The following is a 13,799-nucleotide window of genomic DNA, read 5'->3' as shown; positions in this document are numbered from 1 at the left end:
TATAAAAATGACTCGTAACCCTTAAATGATTATATAATCGAAAGAACTTCAAACATCCTAGTTTCCCAATGCTCAGAAAATATAACAATCAATAATTTGTACATAAAAGTATAGTTAAGTCAAAACCAATCTCTGCAAATGTCTACATTTCCGACGTGCATAAACATAAAAACGCTATAAAATCAGTCTCATTCTCTGTAAAACACACCCCCAAAGATAAATATCATCAAAGAAAGTGAATAAACGTACGACCCCCGCCAGGCATACCATATGCAACGCGAGGTACACAAGCTTGTTGAGATACATTGGTTAGTGGAATACTCACGATTACGTCAAGAGGTTTTCCTTGGCGATAATTGCGAAATCAGGTTTCCATGTGTTTCCGAAATTGGACGATTAAAGGCAGCCAGTCATTATGCAATCAAAGGGTGTTGGATCGAATAACTAACACCCCAATCAAATTCTAGACGATTTGTTTATCAGTCGTCTTGGCGACGGGGTGAAATTTCAGCTTTCGACGTTAGACTTCAGGCTTCAAACAATGATGGAGGCTAATGGATGGTGCATATATGGTGAGCATTGCTTCAAGCGTAAATTGGGTTATTCTGCCTAATATCGAATGTAACCTATGAAGGATTGTACGTTTATTTATCTGTTTAAACTTCATGTACAGAAAATAAATAAGTACATTAGTAAACAGCAATATCAACCAACGAGCGTTAAGTGATTCTTAATGTTTGATTAAAACATAAATACTAAAATAATCATGAAAATAAGATTTTTGCTGTCGTAATTTGTTGAGTTCCGGGTTATCATCCCAAAATATGGTATGTAGCAATGTTATTTAGTAAAAATTATGGTACGTAAATATCATACGTAATTAAAAGTAAGGTAAATGTCCTACATTCTTAGTAAGTAACGCTGTAGGTACTGTACATATATATTATTTACTGTAAAATTTATTTCAGGAAAATCATCATTCATCAGTCAGTATTTCTATAGCCGCGCTCAGGGCTGGACGTGCCCTTAAGCTCGATTTTTTAAAGAATGTGTAGTGGATATTTTTTTTGTTTTTTAGAATATAAGTATATGCAAAAATATTTTTTCATTTTATTAAAATTCCTTACCTTTTATTAACTCTTTTATTTTCAAAACTTTATAATTATTTCGGAAAAAAACTTATTTTTTCAATGTAAAAACGGTGTTTTCAAAAAAAAAATATTTACTTAAAATGTTACCTGGATTTAGAGAAAATTATGTCGAGACTTGAGGATTACTTGGCCTTAAAATGAGAACCTTATATACGACATAAATAGTTGATTGGTTTTATATATGTTGGTATTTTTTAAATATACTTAACATGAAAAAAAACAACAAAAAAATGGCACCTATTTTCGTTTTCATTTGTTTTCCTTTAGAATAACAGAGATACAGATATTTCAATTTTAACAATGGATAATTTAAAGTGTTAGAAGAACACAAAACAGAAAGAAAAACTCATATGAGTAATGCCAGACCCCGATGGCGTTTCAATCGAAGGTTGACTGATAAAAAAATTCAATATATGTAGTTGTGAGAAAATTAATTGGATTAGTAGTCACATTAAAGGTTACCTTCAGTCACCCTAAAAAAATACATATTCACGGTTTTCTTGATTAAAGTAAAAAAAAGAATACATTATGCACACGTTTCCACACCCAATGACGTATTTAATTTTTTTAGCGCGAAAAGTCAACGAACGAAAAAAAAATTCTCGTCGTCTTTCACAATGATCAGAGCAATTAGATTATGAAAGTTAAATATTTGTGTTTTTTTTTTATTATTTACAAAAAGACTTCAATTTCATGCTATTTCTGTGAGCCTAAGTGGCTCATTATTAGAAATAGGTATCAAATTGTGGTAGAGTGGGCTCGAACCCAGAAACTCGTACTCAAGAGTACGCGACACCACAAAAATCAAACCTAACCAGGTTTGATTTTTGATAAAAGTTTGTTGTTTTAAAAACAACGAAAAAACGCGTATCGACCATGTTTTTCGCACCTCTGTATGCATTATTGCAATTTAATATCAAGAACAGAAGAAAAAATAATTTATATCAATTGTTACTAAGAGAATCATCTCGGTTCTTTTTAAAAGTATAAAATCTGAAAAGTACACATAAAATTAGAATCATCAAACGAAATATAGGATCTTTAATTTGGAAATCTCAATCGTAATGCAGCGTGGCATGTGACTGGAAGTAAATTATAATAATTTTTAAGCCACAATCGATTACAGATGCAGCCAAAAACAAACTACATGTAGGTACATATGCTAAAACTGCGTTTTATGCGTTTTGGCATGTTTAAAATCATTTTTGTTTTATGTAAAATTGCGGTAGTGGCGGCCCCTCACCAATCCTACGCGTAAATGAAGTGTGCTAATGACATTAAATTTCGTCTAAAAAACATTTAAATATCAAATAAGGAAAATACGTAAGAAAAATTAATCTTCTATAACAGCCTTGAAAAAATATCGATGTAAGATGAGTGTATAAAATACTGCACGTTTAGTTGATCCAAAATAGCACTATAAAGTGCTATTTTATATTTACAACAAATAATTCTAGTACCGCCATCTTTTGAATTAATTTCATACTAACTTCTAGTCTTGCCATGTAATAAACATAATAAATAAGTAGGGATCTACTTTAGCTACACTTATTATGAGAAAAGTATTTAGGTACTATTTTATTTTATAACTTCAAGTAAAAATTTAAAATACTATTTTTCAAGAAATTGAGACATTTTTGAATTACAAATTTGTTTATAATCATTTTTATTGCGATGGTAGGCACTCTGTTGTCAAATTTCAAAAGCTTTAAACAAGTTGTTTAGCGGTGGCCATGACACATTCTGTCAAAATGGAAGAATCGTCTTTTGTTGTCAGTGGCTGTCAGTGAAGTGTGGGTGTATGTCGTTGTGGAGCCGCCGAATTAGTTTGCTACGGAAACAAATCATTAATTCGGCGTTGTTATTAGAGTGCATGTGATCATTCGCAAATATTTTATCTGAAAAGCAGGTAAGCTGAATCCCTCAAAACATTTTAATTCATATAATTTTTGTTGTTATTTTTTCGGCATTTATTTCTTGATTTTGCTTGTTTCTATTTAGAATATCGGTTTCTTTTATCTAACCTTTGTTTCGTTCGATTTTTTATGTAAATAATATATTCTGAGTCATTTAACGAAGCTCTTATCGTCCGACGGGCAGGTGTTGTTTATTTAGATAACGTGCATTTGCCAACTATTTGTTGGTTACTTCATATTTTATTGACTTTATGTCAATATTACTCAATATAAATACCTCAGGTATATTGCGTCAAGTATCTTAATGCGTATTTGAACAGATTGGCTTGTCAATTTGATTGGTTTAAAAATATACTTGATATATTACCTTATGCATCTTCTGTCATTGAATTTATTATATGTAAACAGTTTAAACTTTGAAAACAATTGTTATTTTATATAAATTTAAAAAATCCATATCTTGACATTTAATACTTTAATTACAATCCTTATATGTTGCTTTTGTGGATACAAAATATGAGTAAGATATGTAAGCTAGTAACCTATGTTAACAAAAATAGTATTCTCCAATATTGATGAATTTAATAGTATTGACATACAGTTGTGCAATTCAAATTTTGACATTCAATACCTTCCACTTGTTCACCTTACCAGTCAGCACTTTCAACGGAACATCTTTAGACTGGCGCTTTAGTAGATAAAAATTAATAATATCTTACAAATTTATTTTTGAATCAAACACAGATTTTTCTTTTCAGAGTCTGCTAAGTTGTATTTTACTAAAAAAACACGTAAAAATTAATATTGTGACAATTGTCTCGCCCAGTTATGGCATTTTCAAACGAACGCCATAACTAGGTGAAACAATTGTCACAATATAATTTTTTTTGTGTTTTATTAATAAAATACAACTTTGTACACTCCAAAAATCTGTGTTTGTTTTAAAAATTAATACATATATTAAAATGGAGTTCTACAAATTAAACGCCGAATCAATAAATAAGTTAATAATATCATTTAATTAAAATTACACCAAGAAATATGCTGGAAATACACATTTTTAAAAAAATTATTAGAAATAGTGGTTAAATGCTCATGTACCTACTTTAAAAGGTTTATGTTTTATTTTGTTTATGGAAACATATAATTTAAAAATGGAACAAAATTTTCTAGAATTTTAAAGCAATGCATAATTTTTCCCATTTATTTAAAGGGTATTTTCTTACCCCTATTATTTCTACTCGTGACTATATCTTAAATGTGAATTACATAAAGGTTCAGTATCAGTCTTGCGTTTGAGTTGTCCGTTCCAGGGTAACATACTAAATTATTACAATAATGGAACATCATTTTTATGTTCACCCGAGTGGGCATCGAATCCGAGACCTTATCTGTTATAGTTGAACGTACTATCCTCTTTGCTTCAAAGGTAGACATAAAATATTTAAATTATTACTTATTTTGTACGCTAGTAGAAGGTTTGCTTTTAGATACTTGATAATTTTATATTTACCGTAATAGATATAAAAAATCTGTTACCTGTTTCTTAAAAATTAACCGTTTTCTCATATAAATTGTTATTGTCCTAAATCTATTATTTTTTTATCCAGATTTACGGTGCAATAAATACTTCAAAACAAAACTTAATGAGGTTTTATTGTTAACATAAACTAAAAATACTTTTGACCCAATGTCTTATCTTAAGTAGTGTCTGAGTAAATATAGTGGAAAAATTGCTATTTTAAAGAATCTTTTAATTGATAAGTATATAGTAGTAAGATATCTTCCAAAATTAATATAGATATTTAATAAAAGAACATTTGTCTTCCTCCCTAGCGTATGTCAGCACACTCGGCTACCATACTGGAGGTCCCGGGTTCGATTCCAAGGGGGGGGTCAAATAAATATTCTTCAAACCCTTGTCCGCACCCCAATGGTGCATAGGGCACTGCGTCATATAAACGCAGTGTTATCTTGACCGTTAACACATGAAGGAAAGGTGATTGGCCCTCCGCTTCAGGTCCAGTCAAGGGTAATATTGAAGAAATATTAGAGGGAAAAAATCACTTATATTTATGTGACCCCCCCCCCCTGGGAATCGAAACATCTAACTATGTCTGATAGATTTTTACTGCAGATATTACTAGGACTGGCTAAAAAAGCTATACTAATTTTATATGGTTTTGTATCAATTTTTGTATACTTAAGTACTATATTTATTATCACATTTAAGTGGTCTTCGCTGGATTGAACACATTTTATATTTGTTCCCTGCCTATGGTCACGTTCTTTTGTTGTGGATTACCAGAGCTGAACACATTATGTGTCCTTTATAAGTATGATGATATGTTTTTCTCATGCATGTCTCAACTATTAGCTAGCTGGTTAGTATTGTCCAAGGTTGGACTTGTCAGATTCTCATTATTGTCAATTTTTATATATTATTTTCAAGTCTTTGTGTTTGTTAACCCTTCAATGCGCGCTGATGCACACATGAATCGACCACATTATCATTAAGTTTTTTTTTCTTCTTCTTCTTCTTCTTGGTGTAGGCCTTATGGCCTGTTTTTAAGAGGGATTAGCTCCCTGCGATGTCGATTCTCAGCCATCAATCCATCTCTTTGGTGGTCTGCCCGGGAGTCATCTACCCATAGTTGGCCTTGCAGTCCGATGTGGGGGATGGTCTGGATGGTTCTATTCTCCTCATATACCTCGCATACCATTGTCTTTCCACCTAACAACATTTTTTCAAAGTTTTTTTTGTTTACCAAAATAAATACAACTTGCAAACTTTTCCTCATAAAAATCAACCACTTACATACTTCTGAACAGCATTGGTTTAAGACCGCTGTTTTTCCAAGTAATTTTATAGTTGACTTGCTTGAAAATTGGTGCTTGCTGGTACTCTTCATGATATATGCTTATAAATATAAATAAAATGTATAAAAAAATGGTATTAAAAAAATTATTCAATATTATATACAAAAGTCTACATTGAGAGAAATGAAATTTAAAATATGATCATTCTTTTCATATTCATAGGACGAAAATAGTGAGATCCACATAAATCTTACATATTTGAATCATATGACTATATACATAAAATAATTATGTAAAAGCAGTAAATTTGCCCTTTTTGTATTTACCGTTTTCCAGTACAAAGGTACATATTTCATAAATAAATTAAATATATTTTTAGTAAGAAATGCGCATTGTAGGGTTGACAAACATCCAACGTAGGTATATTTGATCACTTGCCAAAGTATTTATTAAAATGTTTTCTGAATGTTTACCTGTTATATGAAAAAATATAAAATTTTACATTTTTGTGTAAACCTACCAATATAATTTTTAAGTTTTAAATTAATTTTTGTTTTTTTATTATTTATATTTGTGCTGCCTTAAATATATTTATTTACAACAAACGTTTATTTAGTCTTATATTAAGTATATGGACCGCAGAATGAAAACAGTCTTTTTCTGCACACCTAGATCAAATATCATAAAATACATATATAAAAAATACATATAAAAATCTGAAAATCTACTATATTTTTGGTTCAAATATTGTTATATGGGGATATAACGCAACACGTAATTAATTCACCGGCCGACTCCCGTAGAGGTAACACGCCTTTCCACGCCAGATTTTTTTAAAGAATGTATATTGGATTTAAAAAAAATATTTACGATATTAGTTTATATGGAAAACATATTTTTATACATTTTTTTAACTCCTCACGGTAACTCTTTTTTCAAAACCATAAAATTATTTCGAGGATAAAAATTATCGCAAAAACGATATTTTAAGAAAAAGATCAATTGCGTAAAATTTTACCTGAATTTAGAGAAAATCAAGTGGCGACTTAACGAATACTGGGCCTTAAGTGACTAACTTCATAAAATTAGTTACCTTATTAAGTATTTTTTATATGAAGATTATATTCATTTTAATAAAAAAAGGAGATGTACTAACTAACCAACTAACCATTACGCAGCTTCTCCGCAGGGGTAGGCAGAGAGAACAGAACGCCACGCCACTCTGTCCTTGCAAACATTCTTCGCCTCTTCCACTTCATGCATCTCCTCATACATACTCGCCGATTGTTTCGACTCCTAACCTGACCACTTTCAAGTATTTGGCATACTTGATCGTGCCAAGTTATTCTCGGTCTTCCTCTCTGCTCCTTTTTCCAATTACATTCGCCTCATAAATTTGTTTTACCATTATTTTCTCACTCATTCGTTCCACACGTCCAAACCATCTCAACACACCTTTCTTAATTTTATCGATAGTGCTCATCTCAACCTTACATTCTTTCCTTATATGACCATTTAAACTATTTATTAAAATTATTATAAGTAAATGTACTCACAGTATGAATGTATGTACGCTTGTCTCAGCTTTGCATTCCTTCCTTATTTCACTATTCGAACATCTATCATACATCGTTTTATCGCACATTCTTCTGAGAGATCGCATTTTGACTACATTCAATCTAATTTCATCCTTCTTTTGAAATACGAATTGTGTATACTATATTATACAATTTGTATGTTTTCAGTAGCGTAATGAATTTGCCTCACAACGGGTGCAAAGTACCCCATTTGGTACAAAGTAGACATATCTTGAGGTGGTAGAGTTCATTTTACCAGATTTCGTAGATTTCTTTCGGTTAAAAAAATATTTTTGTGTAATGGCATGGGTCCATTAAGGAACACGTTAAAGTCTTATTACTGCTTCTTCGCTGATTAGAGCTTCGGGAGCTCCGAGCGTAATTTGTGTCGGGTAATTTGAAGAAAATTGACGTGTAATTTGCCAATGCTTCACAGACGACTCTCTCTTTCATTTTTTTTTATATTTTTCTTATTCATTTATTGTACCATTCGTCTCCCACATCTAGGCATTGATTATAAGGAAGAGAAATGTTAATTGTGGGCATGCGGACTCTACAAAGTCAGTAATTAAATGTTGATTTTGTTTATCTAACTGAACACAAAAAAACATGCAAACTTATAATTGTAATTATATCGTTTTGTCCGCCTCCATAGTGTAGTGGTAGGCGCGTTTGGCTACCGCGCTGGAGGTTCCGCGTTCGATTCCCTTCATTCCTTTGATAATAACATTGACATGGATACATTTTCCCCAACTTATATACGTTTTCATAAAAATAATTTTAGAAAGAATATTTCTTACTAAAAAGAAGGAAATATTCTTTCTTCTAACCCCTATCCGCTCCCAATGGTGCATAGGGCACTGCATTATATTGGCGCAGTGTTATCTTGATAATTACTTACACGAAGGCAATGTGATTACTCCTGCGCTTCAGGGACCAGTCCAGGATAAAATTAAATGAATATTAGAATTTGAAATCACTATTATTTATTTTCGTCCTTTCCCCCTGGGGATCGAACCCGGGACCTCAAGTACGGTAGCTAAACACGCTGACCATTACACTACGGAGGCAGACCTAAGTTCGATTCCCAGGGGGGTCAAAATAAATGTGGGTGATTTTCAATTGAAACCTTTCATATACTATTTCTCAGCACCATCTATGGTTGAGCTTAGTAAGTAATCATGGATAGAATGATGGAAATCACACATGTGTACAGTGATCACTTAAATCAGTCCATAACAGGTTGATAATATTATATATATATATATATATATATATATATATATATATATAACGTGGTAATATTTTCCTTCGTAAATTGGGTGTAAATAATACGTAAAGTGGGTGTATAATAATAAAATAAACAATGTGTTGCTTTGTAATTAAAGAAACGACGATAAAAGTTTATTCTTAATTAATCTTTACAATAATTTTCTATCTATCTGATTCTGACAGTTAACAATATTATATTTTTTTCTATCCGATGTCTTTTGTTTTATTCAGTGTGACGCATGCGACATCTGGTGGTAGAACTGTTTTATGTAGGTACTATTTGTAAGTACTTAATAAAATGTATAGGTAGGTACTTAGTTATTTTATTACATATATTTCTTCTTATTCTTCGTCTATGTGGAGATTATCAATATAAATTACTCCTTAGTAGAGTCTGACCCAGAAACAGTGAATGATGATTTGGACACACTCAAAATATTGTGAAAATACATACTTTTGTATTTACAATATTTTGAATGTGTCCAAACCTTTATCGCGAATTCTGCGTTTGACTCCACTAAAAAGTTATATGCTTTCTTATACGTTGACGTTTATTTTTGTCCACGCATTTGAGGTTATCTTTTCACTGCGGTTTCATTCTCTTATTTTCTTTAATTAATCAAATTGCTGAGATGTAACATTTTTTTATTTATTCGCGTAACGCCTACGTCATCCTCCTCATATTATATTGTAGTCACCACAAAAACATTACAAGTATATTAAATAATAATAAAATGATATAACAGAAATGTATTTTGTATGGGCGTTTATACAAAACGCAATTCAATATTTGAAGTCTAAAATCACGAACAAGGAAGTCGGATCGAAGTTCATGGAACCCCGAGTAATATTGTCTATCCCAGGGATCGGAAAATTGTGGCTCGCGATCCACATGTGGATCTTTAAGCAATTTGTATAGCTTTTTCTTTGTCGAATTCTAAATACCATTTTTACAGAAATTTCGATATATTTCAAAAATTATTCCGTGCATATTATTTTTTAGTTCGGTTGGTAAGGAGGGATGGTGCTGTTTAAGTATATATGAGCCCCCATAAAACCTTTATCGTGTAAAAAAAATAACTGTTTACCAAAATCTTTTTTGGTTAACAGTTTTTTACCGTTTTTTAACAGTTTTTTAATGTATACATACATGGATAATGCGCTGATTTATCCATGTACTTATGTATAAATTTGCGCAAAAAATTATCTCTGATTAAAAATCTGTTACTTAAAAAATACTTGTATGTTCCTTTAAACATTCAATTATCCAATTCAATTCAAAAATTTAATTTAATGTATTGAATCTTTGTTGAGCCAATATTTAATTTACAATTAAATAAAGAATTTGCCCCCCGAAAATTTCCAAATCGTTATATTTTATTTTATTTTATTTATTTTATTTTTTTTTATATTTTTTTAAATTCTTTTGCATTAAACAATATAATATAAATAAATACAAGTTCAAAAAAATACATAATATAGTACAAAATAAGATCCCACAATGGCGTGGCCTGTGTGTGGGTATAAATTTTATATAGCTTATTTCTTTGTTGAATAGAAATTATTAGTTCACGGGTTACACATGGTTAATTTTTTTTGTGTTTACTTTTTGGTATTGATATTAGTTGGCGGATGTGTTTATTCTTTTTTGATACTAACATTTGGCTCTTTTGGTCCAAGAGGTTTGCCGACCCCTGATCTATCCACATTTAGTGAGTAACGTAGAGTGTGATGTAACCATCCAACTATTAGCGCACACGTGGGTGAATATGATCGATCTTCTTCTCGCACACGTGATGATACCTTATTTTGCAGAATCACACTCCAAACTGTTGTTGCCTTTTGTATACTGACGATCAGTGGCGTGCACAGAGAATTCACTAGGGTAGGCAGTACGGCTGTCAAAAATAAAATACAGTAAGGGACATTTTTTAGTAGTACGTTTTTTTGCATTTTTGGACTATCATCTACTAAGTAGCATCTACTTGGTCCAAAAATGCAAAAAAAAATGTACTACAAAAAAATGTCCCATACTGTGTTTTGTGTTTGGACAGCCGAGTAGAGGTACGTAGTAAGGTAACCTGCTACTACTCACTAGGGTAGGCAGTAGAAGTAGGTAGTAAGATACTACGTAGTAAGGTAGGTACTGGTTACGTTTTTATATGTCACGCAGGTAAGTTAGGGTAGGCACTGCTTTTCTGCCCAGTGGCGTGCACAGAGAATTAATTACGTTAGGCAGTAGATGTAGGCAGTAAGGTAAGCTAGATACGACTTAGTAAAGTAGGGTAGGTACTGGTTACGTTTTTATATGTCACGCGTGTAAGTTAGGATAGGCACTGCTTTTCTGCCTATATAATAATAATAATAATAATAATTTGGATAATTTGTATAGCGCCATTTTCGTAAAATACTACCTCAAGGGCGCTTATAAAGACATGGATAATAATAATAAAAAAATGATAATGATGATAATGATATAAAAAATGGATTAAAACGTCGTCAATCGATCTCGGGCTGTCGAGTCTGGAGTGGGGAAAAGATGAGCCGACAAATTAATACGCCTTCCTCTTGATCCCATGGGTTGGAGAATGGCCAAGGTGTTGGGCAGGACGCATTCCTGAGCGATGGTCGTCACGCTGGAGGGCAGCTTGTTGATCTCCTCGTCACTGTGGATGGCCAACTTCCAACTTCCAGACTAGCACAGTTCAAACGGGACTTCACTTTTATCCTCTTTTGCCGCCCTTCCGTGATCCGATATGATGGTTTTGTCTCTGAGGTTTTCCGCTTTTGCTTTCATACAAATGGGAGCTGGCGCAATTGAGGTATTTCAGTTTGTAGTACGATTTCATAAAATTTAACCGTTTAAGCACATGTTCTCAGATTGGTATTGTCTTTGCACATTTTTATTGCAGTCATTTATCCCCGAGAAGTTAGGAGATTCGTATGAATACACTATGGTCGTAAAGTATCCTTAAGGGACGAACACAAAGCACTTTTAGACGCCAACTTGCCACATGTGTTCATTCGGCACAGATTCTTAGAAATACACTACGCCGTTTAGACCAGCATTGCTATATTGAACGACGCAATGATATTATTGATGCACTTTCATCAGTTAACAGCTATCCTTTATAAAATTATAACTTTTAACCATTTCAAGTTAACACCAATCACAATATTTATAGATGAGCAAAAAATTGTAGACTTGAGATGTAAATGTTCGGAGAAAATTAAATAAATGATGGAGCGTGGTTCTCACAGCAGCCGCGTCGGGCGCTCGAGGAACCACACTCCTGCTCATATGGAATGCACGCCCCTGCTGACGATGCTGTGCCCCTTGCCGATAGTAGAGAAGACCTGCAGGCGTTTCTTGTCAAATGTATGTAATGTGTGCAATGAAAGTAATAGGATGTGATGGGAAGAGGAAGATCGAGGAACACTTGAAATACGTGGAAGACGCGAAGATTGTTTGCAAAGACAGATTGGTGTGGCGCTCTATTCTCTCTGCTTACCCCTGCGGTGAAACGGCATGATGCTAAGTTAGTTACTTACACTCCAAAGTTGGAAACTCCTAGCACTTTCTGTTGCTCGTATACTTTTACCCGCATCTTTCCCTTTTTTGTATCTGTCGACGATCTCTAAAGGAAATAAATGTGCGTAGTGGAAAATTGCTACCTCGACTTGCGTTACCTTGTCTTCCGCTGCTTTATGGGCAATAAAATCTGGTTTTGTGTAACAGCAAGGTTTCGTAAATTGTAATTGTATACGTTATCCAGAAAATTATAGTGCTCTTGTATCTTGTATGGTATGCCCCCCCATCTTTTGTTGTTATCTTTCCTTGTTAATAGTCATTTATATTTATCTTACAAGAATTACGCACATGTTTGTACGAATTTATGTGCAATGTTTACCTAATATTAAATTATGTAAATGCCTGTTTGCCTCATATCCATGTACAATATATTATAATCCTACATAAGTAAGCTGATCGGAAACAAAATACTAACATTTTAAATGCTGTAACTTTCCTAGGTCTAGGATTTCAGTGAAATGATAAAGCTCTAACTACTGAATGTAGATAACTTTAATTTTACATCTGGACTTTTTATTTCATGCGATTTTGAAATCGATTCACCTGCCGTCGTTCATTATTGTCAAGAAGTTCATAATATTTATTTTTAACCGAAGTTAAGCTAAAATTATCCACTTACACCACGTTGTTAAAACGTTAATTTCCATGCGTAATCGATGCCCAAAAATTTTCCTCTTTATTATTTCGACTATTACGATTAGGAGTTATGACGACCGGTGAGGTATTTATTAAAAAATTTCTTTGTTTTATACGTATTTGTCAAAGTGTGAGTTCTTTTTTTTTATACAATAGAATTGTCTTCAGTCTTAAAAATTGTAAAAAAATACGAATTTAAGGTTTTCAAAAATTCTGCCTGCTCTTGTTGAAATGGCTATTGGTTGTCAGAAATGGCTATTTAAACGAATAACCAACGTTCCATAATATATATTTTTTAATTAAAATTCTACCTACCTACAGATTTAAAAAAAAATTAAATATACCACATATTTTTTTCCTTCATGTTAACCAACGCAGGATGTAAATAAAATTTCTTTCTTGGGAATTTTTATATTTCGGTAAGCGGGCTTCGTGAAATATTGCTTTCAAATGTCAATAATTTTATTTAATTCCTCTACCGAAGATTTAAAACAGGATTAGGCAAATATTTACGAAATACTTACAAACTTAGTAGAGTAAAAAAAATAGCGTTTGACACAACATTTAATACATAAATAAATACTTGCCTGTTTAATGCAAAAACGATTCCTCAATATCTATTCATTCCTTGGCTTTTATCCAAAAGAAATCTTCGACGTAGAGTAACTAGTAAAATTACATTATAATTACCATTTAAGTAGGTAATAATTTGATGATACAGCCACAAGGACACTCCATAGTTCGCAGATTCCAGGTTAGATATATCCGCGATGGGTTATGGTCCCCTAATGACTTCTCGGAAGCCGCTTCTAGAAACTATTTACTACCTCCCAAC

General features: G+C 32.4%; 1 protein-coding gene across 1 annotated transcript in view; it reads left to right on the top strand.

Annotated features, from left to right (window-relative positions):
* Positions 1 to 2,920: 2,920 nt before the first annotated feature.
* Positions 2,921 to 13,799, top strand: part of LOC148301133 (uncharacterized) — a 97,233-nt gene continuing 86,354 nt past the window's right edge. The window contains exon 1 of the mRNA XM_088273774.1: positions 2,921 to 3,060. The gene's annotated coding sequence lies outside the window, so the exon portion shown is untranslated. The remainder of the gene's footprint in view (positions 3,061 to 13,799) is intronic.

The sequence above is a fragment of the Brachycentrus maculatus genome, unplaced genomic scaffold (genome assembly GCF_059751285.1).
Source record: "Brachycentrus maculatus isolate JH-2025_06_01 unplaced genomic scaffold, ASM5975128v1 h1tg000602l, whole genome shotgun sequence".
Lineage (NCBI taxonomy): Eukaryota > Metazoa > Arthropoda > Insecta > Trichoptera > Brachycentridae > Brachycentrus > Brachycentrus maculatus.
Note: the sequence above shows the minus strand (reverse complement) of the source record. Positions and strands in the feature narration are given on the sequence as shown.